Consider the following 13,410-nt stretch of genomic DNA (forward strand, 5'->3'; position numbering starts at 1 on the left):
AAATATCTTTATATTTTGTGCTTGAATTGATGTTCCTTCTAATTCTTGGAGATCCTTTTCATTCTGTTTTGTCTGAATAATAATAGGAAATTTAGTTTTGTACATGCCCTAATTCCATGGTTGAGGTTAATGGTTCTCAATTAAGAGTTCTTTCGCCACTCCTAGTTTCCCTCCAGGATATGATGCGTAACTTCTGGAAATTTGTTTGAGGATCTGAGATCAACACTTTGCAGAAAGCCACTGGCGTCTAGTGGGTAGAGGTCAGGGATGCCGCTAACATCGTATAAACCCTGGACAGCCCCACCTCAAAGAATGACTCATCCCTAACTCTCCATAGTGCGGGGGCTCAGAAACTCTGGCTTAGGAAGAGGAAAATAAAATCTCGCACCAAAAAAAAAAAAAAAAAAAGTGAGAAATTTAAGTCCCAATGACAGTAAGACAGGCTTCCCACCTTGATTAAAATCTGATTGTACACATTTCCACAATAATTTCTCAATGGCTTGAAATATTAGTATGCGTAGATGACCACAGAGGAAACACATAAATTTAAACTGACTTTACGAAATTATTAAGCAGAAAATAGGTAGAGCACGTAAGGACAGGGTGTGAGTCAACAGGCAGCTATGTTCTGAGCATCACGCATAACTGTAGAAATGGGAGCATACAGTGATTTTGCTTTTATTAACCTAAAAAACATTTATCCATGAGCCTTGAAAACACCATGCAAAGTGCAAGAAGTCAAAAACAAAAGGCCACATAGTGTCTGATTCCATTTATACAAAATGTCCAAAACAGGGATGTCCATAGAGACAGAAAGCAGATTGGAGGTGGTCAGGTGTTAGGGGCGGGGGCTGAGGAGGGAGGGCATTGGGGTCAGGGTGTCCTTTTAGGGCCATGAAAATGTCCTGCAACTAGATAATTATGGAGGTTTCACGATGTTGTGAATATACCAGATGGATCTGAATTGTGCACTTTGAACTGGCTAAAACAGTAACTTTTATGTTATATGTATTTTACCACAATAAAAAAAAATAAATGATTTAATGGTAAATGGGATGTGGGGAGAATCGGGAGATGTTGCCCAAAGGTTACAAATTTGCAGTTAGAAAATTAGTAAGTTCTGGATTTCTAATGCACAGCATTGTGATGTTACCAATACTGTATTATATGTTTCAGAGTTGCTAAGAGACTAGATCTTAAATTTTTTTCAACACACACAAAAAATGGCAATGATGTGACATGAGAGAGATGTCACCTAGCACTGTGGTGATGATTATTAAAACATGTAAGTGTATCCAATCAACACATTGTATCCTTATATTTACATAATCTCTATGTCAATTATATCTCAATAAAAATTTTTCAATAAAATAAATTAAGTGGTGCACACTTACAAGTAAATAAATTATATGGCAAAAGAGACAATAAGCACACACACACACACAGAGGCAAAGATCCCTACAAGTTTACTAAAAGTGAAAAACTACATTGTTTCATTCCAGAGGAAACTGATAACATCTTACAAAGCAGAATGTGAAAAAAAAAAACCCACAAAGAACATCTTGGTGTTATTTTAGCAAAGGTACAGAGTATTTCTCAAGTGCATGTTTCTTGTATAGATAGATTCATTGCGATCATAGCTCTGTGGTGACATTCAGGGATAATTGACATTTTTATTTTGTGTTTTCATTATTTAAGCTCTCATTTGCTGAGACGTTCCTATATACTAAAAAAAAAAATTATGTGATGTGCTTGACAAGAGTTATCTTATGGAACCCCCATATTGTGTTGGTCCAGGTCTCCCAAGAAGCCTGCAAAGGGGGATCAGTCCTTTGCAGATATATTTGGAAAACTCCAGGGAGGAAAATGGGGAGGAAGCTGGAGGAGGCTGGATGTGACCATGATACCGATCTGACCCCATGAGGGAGACGGTGGGGAAGGAAGTAGGGACAGGTGGAGACAGCTCTGTGGTCTCCTGACATTTCCACAAGGCTGCTGGGGATTTGTCCAGCCAAAATCATCTATCAGAGGATTCTCCATCTCCCCAAATGGCCCTGCCTCAGTGTCCCCTCCCCACTGTCACTGCGTAGGGGCAATCAGAGGACATGTGCCTTCCCAGCAAACAGAGGATGGGCTCAGGGATCAACTATCTGCACCTTCAATGACAATCCTTTGGATGTAGTCTTCTCTGTGATTAGTCTTTAAAGTTTTTGTGATAGTCTGCATTCCTGCGCTTCCGTAATTTATTTAAATATTCTCCCATGGATGGAGACAGAGTGGTTGCATTTACCAACAGTCCTGAGAAAGAGACACGTCTTTGGGCTGCTGAAGCTGTCCACCCCACCTCTCAACACAGGTGGCCTTTTATGGCATTCTCAAGGTAGGAGACCCCAAGGCGATGGTGACGAGATGATGGATGAACCAGTAGTGATGAGGGAGAGTCCATCCTCCAGTTTCATGCCCCAAGTAGCCCATCCTCTCCTCCAGGGGCATCCTCAGGAATAATGTCCCACCTGGAGGACTGCTTTCTGGAGGGAATTATGATTAAGACAATGACAAAACAAGGTCAACACAGGCATGGGAGGGGCAGATGCTGGACCGCCTTGGGTCACAGCTTAGAAATCAGTGCAGGAGTCATGCAGCCTAACAGTGGGCCCTGGACTCCGCTGCATTTCATCAAAGTCGGTGCATTCCTTTACATGTTCTGCGAGCTCCGGGGAGCTTTTCTTAACACTTACAACCTGCAAACCAAAGCATGAAGACAAATTGTTCTTAATAAACGTGCACGCCTGATAATGTAACAATCCGGCTTTAAGCCACAGTAGAATTATTTTCAGGGCTTAATGGGGCTTAATTCTGAATAAACAACATGTTATAGGAAAAAAATATATATATATCATAAAGTAACTCTCTTTATAATAATATTTTACCTGAAATTAAGTGGAACTAAATGCTTGATTAATTTTTAGGGAATGTATTTGTCTTCGGCACTCCATCTCATTCCACACGGATTTAAGATGGTTCATTAGTCAGTTAATAACCAATTGTGTGCATGAAGATGCTATAAATGTGTGATCTTCTATGTTTTTATTTCCTTGAGGTAAAATCATTAATACCTTTTTCTTCAACCAGACTCGGTGCCATATAAGAGCACATCGCATGAGAAATGTGTAAAAAATAGGGCAAAGAAAATCAATGACTATGTTTCTACATTGCAGAACTGAAATTTCATTTACATTTGGTGTTCCCTTAGAAAGTAAAAAGCTTTTGGGGGAAATTCTGGCCATTCCCATATGAGCTAAGAAGACCCAAGGGAAATAGTTTTTTTTTTTTCCCTCCCAAATCTTTAGGTATCACTTTCAAAAAGACACCTGAATTACATAACATTGATGGACCAACAGTCCAACTGAAGATGCCATAACCCAAGGGTAACAGTGAAACTCAGGGGTAGATCAGTGAACACACAGCCTTCCCTACATGTAGATCTCTCTCCCATGATGCCATCTTGCTCAGAATAAGAGAAATAATTCTTTATATCAGGGGAACAGGGGATCTATGAAGGCACCTCAGTGAGATCCAGGTGGACCAACCCAACCTCTAGGGAGACAGGAGCTGAACCTCTGTTATTAGAGAGGATAAGGAGATGGGGTGGCCTGAGGCACTAGAAACCATGTCTTTGTAGAACTCATCTTAATCATCCAGCATCTTAATATCCCATTAAGACATTGCATATTCTTGCATATTCTTTTGTCATAGATTAATTGACCAGATCAGTGTAGGTTTATTTCTGGGCTCTCTATTCTATTCAGTTGGTCTATGTGTCTATACCTGAAGCTAATAGGACACTGTGTGTTAACTATACTTCAATAAAAAAAAAAAACACAATCCCATTAAGACAACACACCCTCCTTTGCTTCTATCCTCACTCATTTCAAAGCCTACGATTAAATACTTCTCCCAAAGTGTCACCTGCAAAGCTAAGAGGGCCAGACTCTGCCTAACAGTGAAGACTGTCTCCTTTTCTTTCCTCCTTATCTTCTAGCCAGCTGCCCCACATTAAATGATCAATATTATCCAGAATCCCTTGAAGGTCTGTGTAGAATAAGAAAGGTTCTCATGCTTGTGGAGTATGAAGAAACATGAAAAATATGGAAAGGTACCAAAACAAATGCACTTAACTCAACAAGGTTGTAATTTCGAGTTCCCCTAAAAAGGTTGTCTTTTCCCATTCCCCATGCACATGAGAAAAGTTAGCCGTAGATTGTCTGACATACATCATCAAGTCCACGACCACCAAGATAAGAACTTTTATGCAAAATTGCCCATTTGTCTTCATTTCCATCTTTAAAAGTGCATTCATGGAGCAGATGCATCCATAGCTTAAAAATTGCTTCACGGTGACATGAATAGAAAACCGTAATGTCTCATTTAATTAGCAACAGAATTAAAATGTGGGAATGCACCAGAACAAAGCTAAATGTTTCTCAAGTGAAGTGTCCAAGTTTCGATTTTTTAAAAACCCTCCATAAATCCCTCTTTTGCCAAACGTTATCATTATGATGCATTCTCCCCACTGGAGTTAGACGCCCACATTCTCATCAAATGACTTATTATCCACACAACATCTTATCATGCAAAATGGTCCAGAAAGAAATTTTTTAACATGGTTCCAAATGCTTTGCAATATGTGGAAAATGGATGGGGTAATAAGTGGAATATTGTATTAGGGTCCTCCAAAGAAACAGACCAGTAGGGTGGGTATATAGACCAAGAGAGCCATGGATATATGTGGAGAGATTCCTCCCCTCAGCCCTCAGAAGGAACCAACACTGCTAACAGCTTCATCTCAGAATTAGGACCTTCAGAAATGTCAGGCAAAGCACTCAATGTGTGGTACTCTGTATGGCAATCTTAGTCTACTAATACTTTTGAGTAGAAACTGAGAAAATTGAAGACACTACAGTCATCTTTTTGGCTCTTGCTCATCGCCAGTTTGGTCTTATTAAAGCACTAATAGAACATATGTCACAAATTTGCTTTTACAAAAAAGTCTGGTTTTCCTTTGTCAGCCTGTCCCCTCGGCTTTTGCATGCTTTCTGCTTCCCATGTCCTCCCTTGGTCTTCCCTCTGTGTCCTCACCTCTTCTTATAAGGACGCAGGCCCTATTGGAGTAAGGCACATCCTAATGATCTTATTTTTCCTTTCATTATCTCTTAAAGACCCTACATCCAAATACAATTACATTCTGAGTTACCGGGAATTAGAATTTAAAGATACGCATTTGTGGGCGCCACCATTCAGGCCATAAGGTAACCCAATCCTCACATCCCCAAAACCATACTGATGGAGACTGACTGGGAAATCTCTACAGCCCCCAGGAACGAAACCCTATGCACCTTAGGTATATCCATGGAGTACAATAAATATGGCAGATCCTCCCTATGGGCAGAACAAAAATACTTGCGTTTGGAGAATGAGGGTGAGCTCCCTTTTCTTAAGAGAATGCATCCCATGAGGTGGGTCTCCATACATGGTCTCCCTGTTCCCCTTTCCCAAATGCTTGTTTATACTAAAGATGTCATGCATTCCTTCTGCTACGAGGCTTTGGGTGTGTTGAGGTTGAAGAAACATTGCTTGGCCATGGGTTGTCAGGACATCTGGAAGAATAGCTCAACCCCGGAGAGTCTGAAGCCTGAAGATATGCATGAGCAGTGTGACCCATGGTGTTGTTTTTGGACACCTAGAATTCCCATTTCCCTTTGGGAACTAATCCTTCCCCATGTAATCTTGGGTTGTCAATCAAACCTCTCCCCTCCACCTCCTCCAGTGAGCCAGTGGCCCAGCCTTGGTGAAATATCTCACTTGGTCTTGGGATGCTCCAGGGAGATAGTAGAGCTTGGCTTGCAAAATGGAACACCATCAGGGTCATGGAGGACTTGTTACAACACAGATAGGGGGACCCCATGCCTACAGATTCTGATTCTGTAGGTTGAGGGCAAGACCCCAAGCATCTGAACATCTCACAGGTTCCCAAGTGATCTCAGTGCCTCTGGTTCAGAGATGACACTTTGGAAACCACTGTACCAGATCAAATTAGGATCAAAATTCTTCCCCAGATAATTGGGAAAGAGAGAGAGAAAAAAGGAAGATGCTTTATTATTTTCTTCCCATTGGCAATGTGAACACGGGTTCTATGGGGCCATCTTCTCTAGGGCGACGAGAAACTGTGTTGCCACTGAAATAAGTCTAGGGAATGACAGAGAGCCGGAACAGGGAGAAAGAATCAGAGCGTCGACCATATGTTTGAACCGTTCTATCCAGATACGTCTGGGCCAAACCTAAACTAGCTGAAGGCACACTGCTTACATTTTTGCTTAAGCTGATTTAAGGTTGATATCTGTCCCTTTTGGCAGAAAGGGACTTTATGAGTCCGATAATTTTTTAAAAGGGACAGAGAAAAATCAAATAGATAAGGTACTAATGCAAAAAGGTATTCTATGCACAAAAATCCATTAAGATAGTTGCCTCAAAACCACTCCAGAAAAACGATGCTAAGATATCGACTTGGCAATTGGCCTGGGATTTGCATGAGATGAATACACCACCTCCTACCCACGCTGTTGTGGTTGATGATGTTTGTTGGCAGGAGATAGAATGGAAAAGCTACATAACCCAGGTAAGACTGCAAAAATCCCCAGTAATTTCCTTTTTGAAAAAAGCCTGGATTTTCCACCCCCACTACATTTTACTAGATGTAAATAAAAGAATACTAAGGGTTAGCAAACGTTCACCTCCTTCCTTCTCTTCAATCAATCATGCATCAAAATAACAAGAAAAATGCAGCACATACTGCCAAAGCAGCCAAAAAACCACAAAAAATGAATACGATATATGGCATATAAGGTTAAAAAACTAATTCTATTTGAAGTGATTATCTACATGTTCATTTGCTGGATAGATTTTAAAATAACACTTTTTTTTTTTTTTTTAGCATGAAGGATGCTGGATACTGAATTTTTATACAAAATGAAGTCTGCCAGTCATGACACATTTTATGGTATAATAATTGAGTAATGGGATTGAGCATCATATAATTTTGAGCTTATGCCCCTACTTGGGCACTTAATTGGTAGATGATTTTGAACTTTACTTTGCTCATCTGTGAAGTGGAAAAATGTCATCCCCAGCTGACAGAGTTGCCTTGAAGGAGTAGATGATGTGTATGAAGCTATGAACACAATAGTCTGGAAGATAGTATAATGCACATACACACACATTAAATAATAGTAATCATCTGTATCAGTGTAAAGATTGACACTCTTGAAAAACAGTACAATATTGCCAAATACATAAGACGGCCTGGATTATTTATCATCTTCCAGGAGAAAAGAGAATTAGCTCTGGCACTTGGCAACCTTCTCAGTCTCTGAGCATGACAGAAAGTTCCCCTCAACTGGGAGGTGTTCTAAACTTCTCTACTTATGTAGAAATTTCTTATTGTCTGCTGATGGAAACCATCGAAGTGTTTATCCTGGATGATACCGCTTTGTGCAATGAGGCGAAGCATCACCGGTGTTGGCATGTGGTTCTACCGATGGGCTCTAGACCCAGAAAGCTGCTTTCAGGAATCCATCTTGTTGCCCGAATGACTAACCAGGAACAGGAAAAATGTTCCACTGAATCCTCTTAGTGCATCCGCCAAGTTGGAGTGGGGAGAAGAATAGAAGTGGAGACTGAAGATGGATTTGTATCTTGGTTTACTCTTCTCTTTCTACATCATCTTAGATGCTTCCTCCATTTTCCTCACATTGGTTTGAAGTCATTAGCGCAACGTGACCCTTCCCCTGGGTATGACACACACAAAGGTTGTCATAATGTGTAGAAAGGCAATAATAGGTACAGTCATATGCAGTATAGTTATAATTATATTCATAATTATCCATCAATCAATATATTGTAGCCACGGCCAACATCAATGTCAAAATGTCATGTTATTTTTGGATGGAGTGGTTAGGACTCTGATTCTGGAATGAAGCTTTATGGGGTCAAATTCTGGCCTGGCCAGTGGCCCGCTGTGTATCTGCATTATTTAACCCACCTGTACCTCAGTTTCTCAATCTGTAAAATGGGGATAATACCATTGACCTAGAAGTGTCTCGTGACAATAAAACGAACTACATGCTCACACCAATGACTGACGCATCATAAACAATAAGTCTTGGGGCGCCTGGGTGGCTCAGATGGTTGAGCGTCTGCCTTCGGCTCAGGTCACAATCTCGGGGTCCTGGGATCGAGTCCCCCTGCTTCTCCCTCTGCCTGCCACTTCCCCTGCTTCTACTCTCCCTCTCTCTCTGGCAAATAAATAAAATCTTTTAAAAAAAAAAAAAGGTCTTGGGCGCCTGGGTGGCTCAGTTGGTTAAGCGACTGCCTTCGGCTCAGGTCATGATCCTGGAGTCGCGGGATCGAGTCCCGCATCGGGCTCCCTGCTCGGCAGGGAGTCTGCTTCTCCCTCTGACCCTCCTCCCTCTCATGCTCTCTGTCTCTTATCCTCTCTGTCTCAAGTAAATAAATAAAATCTTTAAAAAAAAAAAAAGGTCTTGAATGTGTTATTATTTTGCCACAGCCCACTGGATTGTTTGCTTCAATTATTTAGACCCTAGGTATGACAGAGAGAAGCAGGTGAGCCCCTAAAGTCATGAATACACACGAGTTGGGATGGGAGAGCCCTTCATCGTTGTCTGAGACCCATTACCATACTCATAGTGGCTTCATAAAACACAAATGTTTCCTCCTACAGTTCTGGGGGTGGGAAGTCTGAAATGCATTTCCCTGGGCTAAAATCCACCTGTCAGCAAGGCTTGTTCCTTGGGGAGACTCTAGGGGAGAATCTGTGTTCCGACCTCTTCAAGCTTCTGAAGGCACCCACGTTCCTTGTCTTGTGACCCGTCCTCCATCTTCAAGCCAGCAATGTCCTTCCCACACTGTGTCACATTTATCTTTTAGAAGGACCCCTGTAATTACCATCACAGATCAGCAGAGAATCCAGGATCATCTCCCCAGGTCAAGGTCTTTAACTTTATCATATGTGCAGAGTCCCTTTTGTCACCTAGGGAAACAGAGTCACAGATGTTAGGAATTAGGAGGTGGACATCTTTGGGAGATTTGTTATTCTGTATACTTGGCCACAGACTCAAAAGGCAGTCATTCCATGTATGTTTGCTGTTAATTAAATGCTTACCCCGTCCCACACTCAGGGCTAGGACCTTTATGTATATTATCTTATCTAATATTCCTGATATTAGGCAGGAGGGATCTGAGACTAGGCTAGATGCTCCAAATTCACAAGGGTGGATGCAACAAGACCGAACTATAGATTCTGGTCTGCCTAGTAGAAAAAGAGGGTGTTCTGATCTACTCAGCTGCATACCTCTCACTTACAGCACTAGGTTTCCATAGGGTCCTTTAGGTGTAGAACATTTCCCTAAGGAATCCTCACTCCTCAAGTCCCACAAAGCAAGCCGTGTTGACATTTCTGTCCTGGATGGATCATCCCGGAAGACCAGAGCCCAGGACCCATCTCAAGAGCAAGATTCCCCACGCCAGAAAAGTCCCTGACTGAAGGCAAGACCCTCCGAAATGAAGTAAAACATTTCACTTTATTTAATTAAGATGCACCACTTGATTAGCATTTAATAATGTTGTTTTTGCCATTAAATGGATTTTTACTTCCATGTAATTACTTTAATTTGTTTTGCAATACGCTTTCAGACACATCAATAATGCCTTCAGCCAGAACAAACACTCGGACTCCTAAATCAAGTCAACGAAGACCCAATGTGACAATGCTTTTCCTTCACTCCCAAATGAAGAAAGTAACTTGGGAGAAATTTGTCAAAACCGTAAATAAGTCTTCAGGAAAAACAACAACAACCAAACCAGGAGCCAGAGGAGTGGTAAATTTCTAACATGCTTTTTTAAATTTTAGGCTACCCATGTTAATACATACCCTCAGGTAATAGAAACCTCACTCCTTGTTTGATGTCGATGGTTGAAAAACAAAGTAAGCCGAGGAAAAATGATCCCATCCTGAATCATACACATCAATCAGAGAATCAGCACAGAAAAATCACAGATTCTCTGATTCTTCTGTTAGCTGAAAAACTACAAATTGAGAATAACTCATACTTGCTCTTCTAGGAAAAGGCATTGAATATAATGGGTATTTCTGAGTCTGAAGACCTTTACAATGTCAATGAGTAAGCCCATTCATGCACCGATTGAAATATATACTCATAATTATTGAATATATACTTTGAGCCAACCCCTGTTCGGGGAATAGAGCTGCAATTATTATTATTTTTTAATTTAAATTCAATTTAATTAACATATCCTGTATTATTAGTTTCAGAGGTAATTTAGTGATTCATCAGTTGCATATCGAACCCAGTGCTCATTCCATCACGTGCCCTCCTTAACGCCCATCACCCAGTTACCCCACCCCCCACCCATAAAGCTGCAATTAATCAAGCCCATGGCTTCAAGGAGCTTCCTTTCTACCGTGAGAATCAGTATGTGTATGGAGGTGGGGGTGGGTTACAAAAAAATGTGTCTCAGAGAGAGAGAGGACACGGACAAATAATAAAACGGGGACCCCAGATTACATGATCATCAGGGCACGTCTCCACTTTGGAGAAACTCAGAGAAACCAAACCCAACCACACACCAGTGTCTTTACCCCTTCCTGGGGGGGTTACCCTCCTAATCCTCTCCCGATTCCATCTGAATTCTTCCGCTGCAATTTTCCCCCCAGGATTTTATATTCAGAAATGAAAATCCAAACATCTCCCTAATAGCTTTTCATTCTGTTTTACGTCAGAACACTGTCCTTTTCTTTTACCAGACAAAATGGTGGTCATATTTTGCCTCTTCATTGTCTCCTTCTTTCTGTCCACTTCTTACTCTCTCTCTCTCTCTCACACACACACACACACACACACACCACACACACTGACATTAGACAATCCCTAAACTAGCAAACGCAAAGCAGGGACTGGAATGTGCTTCCCCCACAGAGTTACGTCTAATAGAAACTTTCTATCAATTATCTACCAGCGATAGAGCAAGAAAGACATGCTAGACCAGTGATTTCATTCTGGTAGGCATCCAATAGTGAGTCCGTGTAGGATTCTAGGGCTGCTTAGGCCCTGGGGAAATGATAGGAACTAAATCAAAGCCTTAGAAGCAGAGAGTGTATGTTTTAAACACTTAAATGACTGCCTTCGAACTAAACTCCCACCCAAAAGAAACATAAACTGCCCACAGGATTCCAGTGCAGAGTGCTAGAAATTAATGCTCTTCTTCTTCCTTATTCTGCTCTAGGATTTTAAAAAAGAAGAAATGGAAGCCACAATTATATAGAGAAAAATCGTCCAGCCTGGATTCCTTTCATAGGAGGGTGTGAGAACATCCGGTGCTTTGGCGGCCTTTTTATCTTTAGCATTTCTGTATAAAAATATATGAGTTTCCCGGGGCCATCTGAACAAACCACAAACTGGATGTCTTAAAACAAAAGGACTTCATTATCTCCCAGCTCTGGAGATCAGCAGTGGGAGATCCAGGTGGGGCAGGACCACTGAGATCCACGTGGGGCAAGGCTGTGCTCCCTCCTGAGGCTCCAGGGGAGGGTCCTTCCTGCCTCTTCCAGCTTCTGGGGCTCCAGGTGTCCCTGGGCTCGTGGCCACGTCCCTCCCATCTCTGCCTCCATCTTCATGTGGCTTCTCCTCTGTGTCTGTGTCTCCTCTTCTTTCTTTTATAAGGACACGTGTCATATTTGCTTAGTGCCCACCCTAATGGCCTCATTTGATCCCGTCTACAAAACTCTTATTTCCAAATAAGGTTACATTCACAGATGCCTGGTAGGAGGACTTCAACATATATTTTGGGGAACATGGTTTAACCCAGAAGAAATGGAGAATCGTATGTGTTGAATCGATGGTCCATTGAAAAGGTCCTAGATGTAAAAAGAAAAATAGAAATTGGACACCTTCATGGGTCATATGCTCAGTTTTACATCTGTGTAAATCTTTTTAAATTTTAGGCTACCCATGTTAATATATACCCTCAGGTAATAGAAACCTAAAAAGAAAAATAGAAATAGAGTTTGCATCACAAACTCTCTGCACTCAGTGTTTAAACCTCCAGAGGTTGTGTAGACCCAAGGAGTCTAAGTAGCAAGGGAAGTAGGCCATTGAATCCCAGAGCATCTGCTGGAATGAGGACACAAGTCTCCAGTAGCAGATGTAGACGGGAGCTATGCAGATGGATCCAGCATGTCCCCAGCTGCCTCCACGCCAGTGGGAGCTCAAACCAGCTCCCTATCAAGCAGACAATAAGGAGAAACCTGAGACCCCTGTCTCCCCTCCCCACGCGGGTCCATCCCTGCAGCTGTCACACAAAAGCCACCTTGAAAAAGAACACAAAGAGAAGAAACCCGAGACATAGAGTAAAGGTTGTATTCACCCACAGAACGGTGCTATTTTTGAATCAGACTGAGATCATGAGCTCAACCACACCTGGAACTCTTAAGGGAGACCAGCACAGTTTCAAAGCAATAAAGAACGGGCATGGTCTTTGTATATGCATGCAGTCTGGGCACACGGGCTCTCCGGCTACACATGTATAATGAATGGATGTCAGGAGACGTTGCCCTTGTTGCCTTTCTAGTGACTCGTTAGCTCTTATTCCTTGGATTCCATCGTACATTTATCTTATCTATATTGAATGTGGCTTTCTACAAAGGCCTTCTATTTAGAGAGCTATCAATAATGCATCCTTTGACATGAATAGAAACGAAATGACTTATATTCCCAGAGCTCAAAGAGAAACTATAGTAATAGCTTGGATTTTCGCATTCCTGTCTTGAAGGCAGATCAGCTGGACCTCCTATCTTCAATTTATCAAGTGTTTCAGTGTCTCTTCCACTGAAATATTTGTAAGTAATTATTGCATGTCCTTGTTACTGCAGGAAAGATTTGTAAATCGTTTTTCCAGGTACTTGTTACTCTGCAACAGGAGGGCTGTATGTCAGCAACCTCACAATATTGAAACATTGTAACACACACACACACACACTGAAAGCCCAAACTATATTTTACGGTTTCATCATCTCCCAACTGAAACATACAAAAGAATATGGTTTATTTTAATGTTTTAACTTGTTTCTGTACCTTTCACATTATTGATATACTTTTAAATAACACACCGTGGTCTTAAATACTACACAAAAGAAACACATTAAATCCACCTACAATCAGTGTGTATTTTGCTTTATGTCCAATATCTTATTAAACAATATGCCTTTTAGCCCTGGAGCAAAGAAGACCTTCACAAATTTATTAACAAACACAAGTT

Source organism: Leptonychotes weddellii, chromosome X, assembly GCF_054177405.1.
Source record: "Leptonychotes weddellii isolate Sample4059 chromosome X, ASM5417740v2, whole genome shotgun sequence".
In the NCBI taxonomy this organism is placed as follows: Eukaryota; Metazoa; Chordata; class Mammalia; order Carnivora; family Phocidae; genus Leptonychotes; species Leptonychotes weddellii.